General features: G+C 42.2%; 1 long non-coding RNA gene across 1 annotated transcript; it reads right to left on the bottom strand.

Moving 5' to 3' along the window:
• Positions 1–4,669: 4,669 nt before the first annotated feature.
• Positions 4,670–9,152, bottom strand: LOC140340978 (uncharacterized). Its single transcript, XR_011922776.1, has 3 exons — positions 8,979–9,152; positions 7,475–7,922; positions 4,670–4,834 (listed from the first exon to the last, which is right to left on the bottom strand). It is a non-coding gene; the product is annotated as an uncharacterized lncRNA (long non-coding RNA).
• Positions 9,153–14,188: the final 5,036 nt, after the last annotated feature.

Below are 14,188 nucleotides of genomic sequence, written 5' to 3'. Positions count from 1 at the left end.
TTGTACCTGCTACCCCCTCTTCATATTTTACCTGAAACCACGAGAAACGAGAACTACTTCACCCTTTCATCTTATGAGAAGGTCTATTCGAACAGGAAACATTTTTGGTTTCTATTTCTGCACACATATATATATATTTAAAATACTTTGTAATTGAATCACCTAAATACTTCCGAATTTAAATTGGTAAAGTATTGCATATACTCAATAATAAACCAATCTGAATATAAACCGAGGTATCTACTTTTAGTTAAAAAAAAACAGGAAAACTAGATTGAATTTATTAAAAACCTAGGGTTGAGAATGCATCTGTCAGAGCTCACATTCAAAACAGTAATGAATGGATATGCCAATCAAATGAATGTGAAAAATGGTATTTTTAAAGCATTTATTTAAAAGGGAAAGAAAATAAAAATCTCATGGGCTTAGTCTGTTTTCATTTTAAAACAGGTTAAAATATTTTCTACTTTTGAGTTGGTTATGATGGGTCAGTTGCTCCTAAATGATCTTTTGTGCATTATTGTTGGCCACCAGTAGATGGCACTGTGTCCTCATGTAAATTGTTAGACACTTCACATGAGGACACAGCACCATCTACAGGTAAGTATAAACCAAAATGTTTTTTCTAAGACATTTTCTAAATGTCTAAAAATCTTGGATTATATTCAGGTATATATGATAAAATGAAAATTGTTATCTTGTTAAAGTGAGAAGGCAACAGATGAGAAGGATCAAGAACAAAGGGACACTACCTCAAAGTTATTGAAGGACAGAGGGACATAGAGTTTAAGTAAGAAAGACTGAGAATCAAATTTCATAGAGAAGTGGTAAAGGTTAACCCGATTGTTTAGATAGACACAATGATTTGGGGTTCCAGTTCCCTGGTTCCAGTTATTGGTTTGAGCTTTCTTCTTAGAATAGCGTTTCCCACTGAGCCTGGTGATTGATTGTTGTATACATGTAAGCTGACACAATCTACATGGGAGTGACAACTCTGCTATAGATTCAGAAACTGGGCAGGATTGTTGTCACCATTGTTTAATGAAAGCTGCAGATTTATAACAATTGAAAATAACTTCTGAAATGCCGGTAACAAGGTAAAGCTTGTATAGAAATTTTATTGATTTGGGTTTACATTTACTCTTATATCCTCAAGGAGAAGATTTAATCATTTCCAAACGTCTGCGCTTTACACTAATTCTGTTTATAATATTTGTTATAATAATACAGAGCAATTAAAATGTTTAATATGATCCCAATCACCAATGCAGCTAGATTGAGATGGCAGGCGTTTCGTCCATGGTAAGCTGCTCCTTCTGGGTCATTCCGATCCCCACATCTCCGTGCCTGAAAGGGACAAGTAAGGGATCAGTATGGGTGCCAAGGATGGCTCAGTGGGCAAAATCACCTTCTGAATGGCTGAACTTTTCACTCTATCATTCCTCCTCTGATCCTGGCTATGTATACCCCAATGACAACAGAAATCCTTATTTCCTAAATTATTCCCAATCAAAATCCCTGAGAATGCCGCTGGATATGCGTTAGATGTGTAGAATAATAACATGCAAGAGATTGGTGCCTAACTGATGATATTTCTGGCAGTGTAAAGTCTAAATAACTTTATTATCAGGCATTTGTCTTTCTTATATCTCACACATTCAGTAACTATGGACAAATTATGTCCTTGCTTTAATAAACATTTCAATAAAGCACTTTACTTAGCTCTGACATATACCACAGGGCTGTACAGAGAACAGGAGGAGCTGACACTATAATGTCCCCCCACAGTCACACACTAATATTATACATTTATATAGCTCTGACATATACCGCAGTGCTGTACAGAGAACACTCAGCCAGTCCCATCAGTCTCTGTACAGAGGAGCTGACGCTCTAATGTCCCTCCACAGTCACACACTATTATTATACATTTATATAGCTCTGACATATACCATAGTGCTGTACAGAAAACATTGAGCCAGTCCCATCAGTCTCTGTACAGAGGAGCTGACACTATAATGTCCCCCCACAGTCACACACTATTATTATACATTTATATAGCTCTGACATATACCGCAGTACTGTACAGAGAACACTCAGCCAGTCCCATCAGTCTCTGTACAGAGGAGCTGACACTCTAATGTCCCCCCACAGTCACACACTATTATTATACATTTATATAGCTCTGACATATACCGCAGTGCTGTACAGAGAACACTGAGCAAGTCCCATCAGTCCCTGTACAGAGGAGCTGACACTCTAATGTCCCCCCACAGTCACACACTATTATTATACATGTATATAGCTCTGACACATACCACAGGGCTGTACAGAGAACACTGAGCCAGTCCCATCAGTCTCTGTACAGAGGAGCTGACACTCTAATGCCCCCCACAGTCACACACTATTATTATACATGTATATAGCTCTGACACATACCACGGGGCTGTACAGAGAACACTGAGCTAGTCTCTGTACAGAGGAGCTGACACTCTAATGTCCCCCCACAGTCACACACTAATATTATACATTTATATAGCTCTGACATATACCGCAGTGCTGTACAGAGAACACTAAAACAGAACTAGTAAACCTTTTTTAATCACTCACAGCCTGGTTATCAGTGTTACCTAGGTTGCTCCTAATTACGGTAGAACCCACTGTCATTTTGTAGGTGCACAATATTTTCCCCTTTCTTTACCTTCAAAGATGATTTCAAGGCACAAAGTCCCAGAGGCCAACAACACAGCAGAATATTGAAGATGGAAAAGCAGATGTAACTACTCTGCTTTGGTCGTGGGCCATAGTCTTCAGATGGCAAGACCGTCACCACCGCTGGCTGAGCTGGTTGCTGGTTGAGAGGTCCATTGGCTCCATTCTCCGTTCTGTTTGAGAAGCCAAGGTGGTGGTTGGGTTCCCGCAGTAGGGGTGCAGATGTTGGTGGATAGTATGGAGGGGGTTGAGCTCTCTCATTCATCTCATTGGCCACGTTCATTGGTTTTCCCGATTCTTGCATTTTTTTTCCAGATATCCAAAGATCAGTCTAAGTAAAGAGTTAACGTGCTTCAGCTGTTCTCGACTAAGAGAATAATAAACTAAGTCAATTTGCGGAAGGCCACTGAATTTTTAATAACGAAACTCCCACCATGTAGGTTGCTCCTCCCTCCATCATCAACCTAACCCATAAATTTCCCACATAAAAGGAAATTAGATTAATTTCCTTAGTAGAAGATAAAGGTTAACAGGAACCATTTGGAGAATACTGTGGTTCATATTCTTTGTACGTGTTGGTCTACATGTAGCTTGCTGGAGGTCCAGATGTTCCATTCACCCACTGAATGAATTTTGCAGTATAATGTAGGTCAACCCTTATGATAAGCCTGTCATTTGTTCTATAAATCTCCCCTTCTAGCTCACCCAGAAAGGGTCCTATTGAATTCACATCCCATCTCACCATCTGTGGGCCACCATCAGAAGTCAAGATTTGTTAGACTAGGCTACAGTATTCCAGATTTGGTGAACCTGTGCCCAATGGATCCTGGCTGGCAGAAACCCAAAGTGGTCTTCTGCTGTTGTAGCCCATCCTTATTTCTTGGTTCTTGGCTGGCAGGAACCCAATATGGTCTTTTGCTGTTGTAGCTCATCCTCCCCTCTTGGTTCCTGGCTGGCAGGAACCCAATATGGTCTACTGCTGTTTTAACCCATCCTGCCCTGTTGGTTCTTGGCTGGCAGGAACTCAACATGGTCTTTAGCTGTTGTAGCCCATCTTCCCCTGTTGGTTCTTGGCTGGCAGGAACCCAACGCAGGCTTCTGCTGTTGTAGCTCACCCTCGCCTCTTGGTTCTTGGCTGGGAGGAACCCAATATAGTCTACTGCTGTTGTAGCCCATCCTCCCCTGTTGGTTCTTGGCTGGCAGGAAGCTAACATGGTCCTTTGCTGTTGTAGCCCATCCTCACCTGTTGGTTCTTGGCTGGCAGGATCCCAAGGTTGTCTTCTGCTGTTGTAGCCCATCCTCACCCGTTGGTTCTTGGCTGGGAGGAACCCAACATGATCTTCTGCTGCTGTAGCCCATCCTTCCCGGTTGGTTCTTGGCTGGCAGGAACCCAACCTGGTCTTCAGCTGTTGTTGTCCATCCTCTTGGTTCCTTGGGTTGTGAGTGCTATGAGGCTTTTCTTCTCACCACCATTATTAGACACAGTTATCTGTTACTGTAGCCTGCCTGGCATCTTCAACCAGCTTGGCCATTGTCCTCGGACCTCACCAACACCTCACCATCACCAACAAGGTGTTGCTTATCATGGCCCCTGATGGAGGAGGTCTTTCCAAACCCCTTTTACATTATTAGAGCTGGTTTTTTACATCCAACTCATTAACAAATTCTTTTTAGTGGGGATACAGAAAACCTGCAGGTACGGAAATATGGAGACTTGGTGGTGGTTATGCTGATCCTTGGCCTGAGCCACTTTCTGAGTTACTGAGCCTAAAAACATACACAAGCCGGTACAGTCTGAACTTCACATCTGCGTGTGTTTTCTGGGTCAAGGACTCAATATATAATATAACATAGAAGCCAACAATACCCAACACATTTCATTAATGGTTCCCTTGTAGAGTTGGCTTCATTGGTAGATACCATCAAAAACTGTGCAAGAAAACAGATACAAAAAACATATTTACAGGTGCATATTTATTGATGAAAGTACACCGGTATAATAAAGAATGATCACAACATATAATGTACATCCAATCACCAAAGCTGCAATATTCAGACCCAGAGCGCTCTGTCCATGTTCTCTGGCCCCTGCCATGTCATTTCGTGCCGCACATCTTCTTGCCTAAAAGACAGTCAAGATTCCAAGTTGTTAAAATAAAATAAATTAAATATTAAAATACATTTGTGGGACACAGCCCCCCCCCCCATTTTTAATAAAATTACATATTTGACAACATCTTCGTTTTGGTTAATGAATGAGAAACTGACCCAATGGAAATGCTGTTCCGTGTGTTCCCAGGTTCAAGCCCCGGCCCTTCTCTGTGCTTAACACCACCATTCCACCTTCCTTACACAATCTATTGCACCGAGTCGGTAGCTTTTGTTTTCTTTATATGTATGCAAACAGGGCCAGATTTCTCACAAGGCCACTTACGTCGTGGCCTAGGGTGCCATGGCCAATAGGGGTGGTGTTTGTACTGCTGTAATATTCCTGTATAATACATAAAAATACTTTTTACTGGGGTATTTTGCCCACAACCATCATTGATCCCACCAATGACCTTCCACCATCATCATGGCCGCCCTCCCATAAGATCCACCCACTGCTGACTTGATATACATTGCCACTGTCCAATAACAGGCTGGGGGAGGGACAAGACCTGTAAGTGTTACTGAAGCACAGCAGAGAAACATATGGTCACTTTCCATGGCCAGAGAGCTGTGGTGCCTGGAAGAGATGTGGGGTTGGATTGACGCAAATACAAATTGTTCTAGAAGACAAGAATCCTCTAACAAAGCTCCTTGTCAAACTTAAGATCAACACAATAAATTCAGGTTACATAAACATCTTTGGCGAAAGCTGATTTCTGTGTAAATGGTTTGGCTACAATAAAAGGAATATTAATAAACAAGATGGGTCTGCAGAGAATGAAAACATTTGGGAAAAGATTCTGCTGCAACATAAAAGTTCCATTCAGAGGTTCTGCAAAATGTGTGATGCAGAAAGGTTCCGAGGAAAGAGAACAATGAGCTCATTTAGGGTGTGATCAGAGGAACATGGCAACGCAGGGTGTCTGTATTTTATGGGTTGTCACCATGTATTGCATGTGGCTTCCTGCCATCCATTCACCTGCCCACCATTGTTTGATCTGGCATTACACTTAATATAATATCAAATACACGTTTAGTGAAGATAGCGGGCACCTCGCATAATGGGCACAGCACGTATACAGACCTGGGAACTTAGTATAGAGATGGTGGGCACCTCGCATAATGGGCAGAGCAGGTGTAAAGACCTGGGAACTCAGCAGAGATATACTGATTGGCTCTCATAATGGGGTCAGATCAAATTCAGACCCAGGAACCCAGCACAAAGAGGGTGGGAATCCCAAATAATGGGTACAGCAAAAGTATAGAACTGAGAACTCAGCACAGGGATACAAAGAACCTTTCATAATGGACACAGCAGGTGTACAGACCCAGAAACTTAGTATAGAGATGGTTGGCACCTCTCATAATGGGCAGAGCGGGTGTACAGACCTGGAAACTCAGCAGAGATGTGCTGATTGACTTTCATAATGGGCAGAGCTGGTGTACAGACTCGGAAACTTAGTATAGAGATAGTGGGCACCTCCCATAACGGGCAGAGCAGGTGTAAAGACCTGAGAACTCAGCAGAGATATGCTGGTTGGCTCTCATAATGGGCCGAGCAGGTGTACAAACCTGGAAACTTAGTATAGAGATAGTGGGCACCTCTCATAACGGGTCGAGCGAGTGTACAGACTCGGAAACTTAGTATAGAGATGGAGGTCGCCTCTTATAATGAGCACAGCAGGTGTAAAGACCTGGGAACTTAGTATAGAGATGGTGGGCACCTCGCATAATGGGCACAGCAGGTGTAAAGACCTGGGAACTCAGCAGAGACATGCTGGTTGGCTCTCATAATGGGCACAGCTTTAATTCAGACCCAGGAACCCAGCACAATTAGGGTGGTAATCCAATATAATGGGCACAGCAAACGTATAAAACTGCGATCTCAGCACAGGGATACAAAGAACCTTTCATAATGGGTACAACAGGTACAAAGACCCAGAAACATAGATCATCAATGGTGGGCACCTCTCACAATGGGCACAGCAGGTGTAAATACCCAGGAACTCGGTTCGTGGATGGTGGGAATCCCTGATAATTGGCACAGCAGGTGCACAGACCTGGGAACTAAATCCGACAGGGTGGTTGCTGCTTATAATGGGCACAGCAGACCTCAACATAGGTTGGAATGCCACATAATGGACACAGCAGATGTGTAGACCAGGGACCTTAGCCCAGGGAAGGTGTTATCCCTCATAATAGGCACAGCAGGCGCACACACCCAGGATCTCAGCAGAGGGTGCTAAGAGGTCCTTAAAATAGGCCCAATAGGTGTACAGACCTGGGGACTCCGCATAGACAAGCACAAAGCATATTGGTTGCCCCCAAAAATGGGTACTGCAGATATGCAGACCCCAGAACTCAGCACAAAGATGGTGGTAATCTCCTATATTGGGCACAGACTCATCATAGCAATAATAAAAAACCTTTGATAATTGGTGCAGCAGATTCACAGACCCCAGCAGAGGGGTGCTAGGATGCCCTCAAAATAGACACAACAGACCCAGACCTGGGAACTCAGTATAGGGATAGTGGAATGTCCACATAATGGGCACAGCAGGTGTGCAGACCGGGTATGATGGGAGATGCCAACCCCCACCACCCCAGTTACCTTGCAAGACATGCTCAGGGCAAGGCTCCCCAGTGGCCAACAGCACAGTAAGATATTCAGGATGGAGAACCACAGGTAATCTTTAGGCTTTGCTTGGCTGCCTTCCGGACGTGGAATCGTTATCCATCCTCCAATATCTTGCTCCTGCAGCAACGGCTCTTGGGGGTCATGGACCACTCTCTCCGGGAAATTAGACTGCTGGTCATTGGCCGTCTGCTGTTCAAAGCTTGGTGGACAATAGGCAGGAGGTGGACTTCTTCCATCCATCTCGTTGTCCATTTCACCTTTAAATGGTGAGTTTGTTTTCAGCCAGCAGATGCAGAGCTCTTACAAGAGATCTAATCTGTTTATCCAACTTCAATGAATTATTCTTTGCTGTAAAATCATCTGTCCTCTGCACCGAGCCGCTCCTTTCATCCACGGGAGCCACACGCCCACACAATAAAGTCTGCACAGGAAGCAATAAATGATTGGCTAAAGTCTCTTTTCATTTCCCTGTTAGGATCAATATTGATCATATACAACTCAAATACACAAAGGGCCGAAATTAAAAACTTAGACCAAGTCGGGGGCCAAACTTGTTTATTAAAAATATTGAGGAATTTTACTACTTTATCTGTAACTAACAAAAGCAAACCCCTCTACACACAAAAAAAGACTAATTTCTGCAGTCTCTAATGGATTGAAACAAACACAATGCCCCTAGTAGTCAGGCACCATGTGATCATTGCCTAGGCTTTGTGTCAGATGATGGGTGTACAGTAATAATGTCTATGTATTGCATATATTGAAAATGATGATGTGAGGTAGTAACGAGGGCAGGCGGGCCAGATGTGGTTCACTTTTTGGAATTCTTTAGAGGGCCAAAAAAAGGACATTGAGGGCCAGATCTGGCCCGCGGGCCAGAGTTTGACACCCCCCCTAATATACAACGTCAAGTTGTGCCGCCCTATATATCAACCCTGCACAGTTCATTATTCAGATGACCCATTCGTGTCCAACAAGCATTGTGTTGATGTAACCCAATACAAATAATTAACATGCCAATGCACCCCAAGGTGCCCACAATTGACACGTGACTTTTTTTTGAAGCAGCACCCAAAGAGTTAATTCAGATTCATTACATGGTAACCACCCTCTCTCATACTGTCATCTGTAACATCCTATGTAAATGTTGTAACTTTGATTTCCTCATATTAGTGGAAACTTGCTTGGAATCATTTATTCCCAGGGCAACAAATTGCATTATAACTTCTTAATTCCTGCTAATACTTCCCCAAAGAAAATAAAAGAAAATTTGTATATTTGTATACAAATTGTATATCAGGGAGCAAGAAACCGCAGCCACCTTATAGCAGCCGATAGTAGTCAGCTATGAAAGGAGGATGCTGATTGGTCCATCCCAGCACAATGTTGGCATGTGCATTCCCATTTATGTGATATAAAGTGCCTGTGGGGGGTTATTATACTCTGTAGGGTTCTAATTTGAAATCAAATATTATACCTTGAGATCCAGTGTGTGACTTAGTCTAGGCTGTGATGAGTTCATCAGTCTGCTGCAGGCAGGAGGAAGCATATCCTCAGTCTCTTCTCTCCTTGTGATCAGACTGCAACATTATAACTTTTTATCAAGTCACATGGTGGGAGAGATGGCAGCAGGGGCTGATCTGTGTATGTTCTGGGCCTGGAGCCTTGCTTGAATAATGTGTCTGTGTACAGGGAATGTATTTGTACACGGCTGTATTCTGATTGTTATATTATTTGTTCTTTATTACCGCTGGGCAGGAAGATGAGGTTTGGTTTTCCCCTCTCTGGTGGATTATGAGCGCAATGTTTATGGCTTTTACTTCTAAGTGAACTTTGTGTAACCTCCAGAGATTTACTGGCAGTGTTAGCAGCCCTCATTTCACCACTTTATTATCTTTCTTCCCCCCTTCTTTCTCTTATATCTCTCAACCTCCCCCACTCTATCTCTCAATATCCACCCCCCATCTATCTCTCCCAATATCTACCCCAATATCTACCCCCCATCTATCTCTCTCAATATCTACCCCCCATCTATCTCTCCCAATATCTACCCTTCTCTATCTCTCTCCATCTCCTGTTCTCCCCTTTTCTTTCTACTCCCCAGCCGGAGCCACATTTATAAAATTTCAGATTCACACAAGACTCATATATTCACTTTCTTTTGATTTTTTTCTTGTGTTACCCAAACAGATGGCAGTGGGTGGCACCGAGCTGATGACTGAGGACAATGAGGAGTCACCTGGGAGGAATACAAAGAACAATTTGTTGTCCTGTTTGGCGGCCTGTAATAAGGAAATTCCTTGTTTTTTCCTTGTTATCTCCGGGTTTAAAGTCAGATAGGGCGTACGTAAAGATCTCAGAGCTATAAATATTTTACACCTTATTGCATGTTCGGTGTCACTGTCTGCAGCCAAACTACCAAAATTATAGTATTATAGTATCGAGATCTTATTACCAACATTTTCAGGGTAATATAAAAAATAGCAAATTAAACATTTCCACTCCTCACCAGCAGGTGGCACTTTAGGCTACTTTTCACATTTACCAGGTTAGAATCAGCTGCTTTGCTGAGAACTGATCATAGTTCTTTACATCTTTCACCGAATAAAGCTCAGATCACACACACAGCTGAGTCCCCCATCCTGTTCCTTCCACTCTATTCTGCTGTGCATGGCCCAGTCTGGTGATTCAATCAGAGAGGGACAGTCTGAAAGCATAATATGCTGTGGCCTCTCTTTAGAAGGTATATATTTGATTTAATATTTATTTGCAAGATCAAGATTTTAAATGAACAGCAAAAAATAAAATTGTCTTTGTCATCTCTGTCTCGGTCATCATTACTTCTGGTTGCAGTGAAATTGGTGGTCTTCCCTTGCAGTAGTGCAGTGTACAATCATTCAAGATGCACATAAAAGAAAGTTTTCTTCTCTGCCTCCTGCTGGCCAGAAGTAGTCCTGCAACCCATTGTTTTTTATATATATATATTTTATTCTTTTTTTATTCAGCATCCAAATCAATACAACGACAAAGCAATTCCTTGTATACAGAAAACATATATATACATATATATATATATATCATGTCTACAGCAGCAAAATAGTGATTGGACATTGAGAAACTTTTTATATATAAACAAATACAATGGGGAGACAAAACGTTTCATCATGTAGTACAGAAAAGAGAACAGAAAAAGAGGGATTTGGGTCAGGGAAGGGAACTGGGGATGGTTTTATGATTGTGTTATAAACAATCTAATCACCTTTTATTATTACATACATTAATCTCTGTGACCTCGAACTTTTACACTATTATACATACTTTCCTCTGTACACATAGTCGAGAGATAAGCTTGAGTTGAGGTATATTGTATCCTATAGAACCTTCTCCTATTGAACTTGTCTGCTCTCCCAGACATTAACTAATCCTCCATTATTATTATTATTATTATTATTATTATTATTAATAAACAGAATTTATATAGCACCAACATATTACGCAGCAATGTACATTAAATAGGGGTTGCAAATGACGGACGAATACAGAGGGTGACACAGGAGAGGACCCTGCCCCCAAGAGTTTACAATCTAGTACAGGGGTGGGCAAACATTAGTCAGGGGCAACAATCTAAAAAAAAAAATTTGCCAGAGGGGCCAGGTTGATGGTAGAGTGGGCAGGGTTATGGCATCATGACGCCCCTGAATGTGACGTCATGATGGCATAACCCCACCCACTCTCCAATCACAGGCTCAGATCCGGGGACGTGTTCCGCGGCTCTGGCCGGTGCGCCCCCCAGGCGGGGTCCTTCTCCTGATCCTGGCTCAGGGTGGCCAGAGCCGATGAACACCCAAAGGGCCGGCAAAACATTCTTATTGGACTGTATACGGCCCGCGGGCCGTAGTTTGCCTATGCCTGATCTAGTAGGTCTATTGCCATAATCTCATTTACTCTCCTATACCATTGGATTTCTGTGGGAGGGAAGGATTGTGTCCACATCACTGGGATGCAAGCCTTCTCTGCATTAAGAAGATGTTTCAATAATGAGCTGTGGTACTTTTTTGTTGGCATGATGTATTAGTGCCGATTCGGGCCTTTTCATATGTTCACATTAGATAATTCCAGTGCAACATCTACCACCTGAGACCAGAAGGAGCTCAACATAGGGCACCCCCAGAATATGTGTAATAATAATAATAATAATGAATAATAATAATAATGTGCCAAAGGCTGCCTGTCTCCGTCTTACATCTCCAGCATTGGTTGTCCACATGCGGGTATATTTTAGCCAGCGCGGCTTTATGGGCTAGCCGTTGTACCTGTGAGAACGTGGTGTTTAGATCTCTTTCCCATTTCATTAGAAGCGGTACGGTTGTAGGTGATGACTTCCAAGAGAAGCACACACGCATAAGATAAAGTCCCTCTCATCGGCAATACAAATTGACTCCAGGTTTGAAAGTGTATGAATGAATTGGGCTGACGCTGGAATGGATTTTAGAAATGGAAACGGAATATTAGAGAATGGGCCAATTGTAGGCAACTCATTGTTTTTAATGGAAGCTTCTACTAAAGGAATTAATATTATCATGTAGCTGATAAATATTGATTTACCAAAAATTGATTCTTTGCTATATTTTATTGTGCAGGATATGTGTTGTAAATTGTTTCAATATTTCGTATTTTCATGGTGTACATTAGGCTGCAACACTTGGCCATTCTCTATGGACATGGGATCCCTATGTATAAGGAGCAACAAGGCCCCTACAGTCACCCCAACCAGCCTGTTACTGATAAGCATGCACATTGCAGCTCTCTGAACCTATAAGACACAAGCAGTCTATATAAACCCTGGATACCTAATCGGTATAGGAGAATAATAAACCCCCGTGCTAGGGATTTCTTGCTGTCTGTATCTCCCATAAATAGTTTTTTATTCTCCCTGAGACAAAACTCAATGGGACGTGTAGGTTAAATTTATCAATGGGAACAACGCTTGCTACAAAAGGAGAATTTGCAGAGATTTATTCTCACTTACTATTCTTATTGCACATACCCATTAATTCCATGCATGTTCTGGCCTTAGCATCATTACAATGCCTTCTCCATGGCATCTGGTTCATTGCCTTTTGTTACTGATGTTGGGGGCATCCCTTTTTTTTAATTGTGACATCATGGCAAATATACAACATGGTGACCTAATAACACCTATATAACATTTGCTAGAACCATCCATATAATATGTAGAACACACCCACAGCCGATCGCCACCATGTTCATCTTGAAGGCTGTGCGGGAGTAGGTCGCCTCTGCGGCAGTGTTACCAATATTCTGAGCTTTTAAGGTCTGTAGCATAAAAAATAAATAAATAAATCATTCTAGAAAATAAAAGTGACATGGTAAACGTAAATGTTGCTAAATCTTGCAAACATAAATCTAAAAACCTAAAAAGCCACAAAACACATCACACCCCCAATTCATTTCCTTCCCCTTTCCTTTCCTTTGCATAGCAGCCAATGTTGGAATTACCTTGCAGGAGAAGACCAGAGCAGCAATTCCGAGTGGCAGGAAGCAGAAGAACGTAGTAATGATAGACATCACTAGGTAGTTCTTAAAGGCTGGTGGAGCCACAATGACGTTGGAAGAGGTTGTGACCACAAGCACGGGGGAAGAATCCATGGCATTGTGCTGGGGCAAGAATACGGGGTTCCCATTGGCTAGGGGTGAAGGATGAACGACCATGGCATTATGAAGGGATACAACGTTATGATTTAAGGGCTGGGAATTTATTGCGTATTGCTGAGGTGTAAAAATCATGTTCTCATCAGCTTTTCGTGATGGGTTCAATTGGTCATTTCGAGGAGAAGTCATATTGATGACATATTGTTGAGGTGTGAAAGTCGCGTTACCGTCAGCTTTTCGTGAAGGGTCCATTTGGACATTTTGATGAAGCAATGGAGTCTTGATAATGTTTGGAGGAGATTCCAAGTTTTGATTACACTTCTGGAAATGTATTATATACTGTTGAGAAGCATATATTGTGTTCCCACCAGGATGGCAAGGTCGAGAAGGTAAAGGGTTCATCAATATACAGTTTTCCAGATGTGGCATGCTTAATTAGGTGACTTGGTCCCACTGGTGAACCCAATGCAGCAATTCCAACTTGGACCTTCTTCCAAGATCAGATGACTTGGCTTTGAATGAAGCTACTGGAAGTCCTTCAGTGAAGAACCTAATGCAAAACTTTTTCCAAGATGGGTTAACTTGGCTTTGAATGAAGTTACTGGAAGGCGTTCGATGGAGAACCTAACACACCAATTCTAGCTTGGACCTTTTTCCTAGAGAGTTGGTTGTGAATGAAGGTACTGGAAGACCTTCAGTAAAGAACTTAATGCAAAAATCCCAGCTTTGACCTTCTTCCAAGATGAGTGGATTGGATTTGAATGAAGCCATTGGAAGACCTTCAGTAAAGAACCTAACACACCAATTCCAGCTTGGACCTTTTTCCTAGAGAGTTGGCTTTAAATAGAGCTACTGGAGGACATTCAATGAAGAGACTAATGCATAAATTCCAGCTTGGACCTTTTTTGTAGAGATTTGGATTTGAATGAAGCTACTGGAAGACCTTCTGTAAAGAATTTAATGTAGCAATTCCAGCTTGGACCTTTTTCCTAGAGAGTTGGCTTTAAATAGAGC

This window comes from Pyxicephalus adspersus, chromosome 11 (genome assembly GCF_032062135.1).
Source record: "Pyxicephalus adspersus chromosome 11, UCB_Pads_2.0, whole genome shotgun sequence".
Taxonomy (NCBI): Eukaryota; Metazoa; Chordata; class Amphibia; order Anura; family Pyxicephalidae; genus Pyxicephalus; species Pyxicephalus adspersus.
This window is presented reverse-complemented; position numbering and strand designations above follow the sequence as displayed.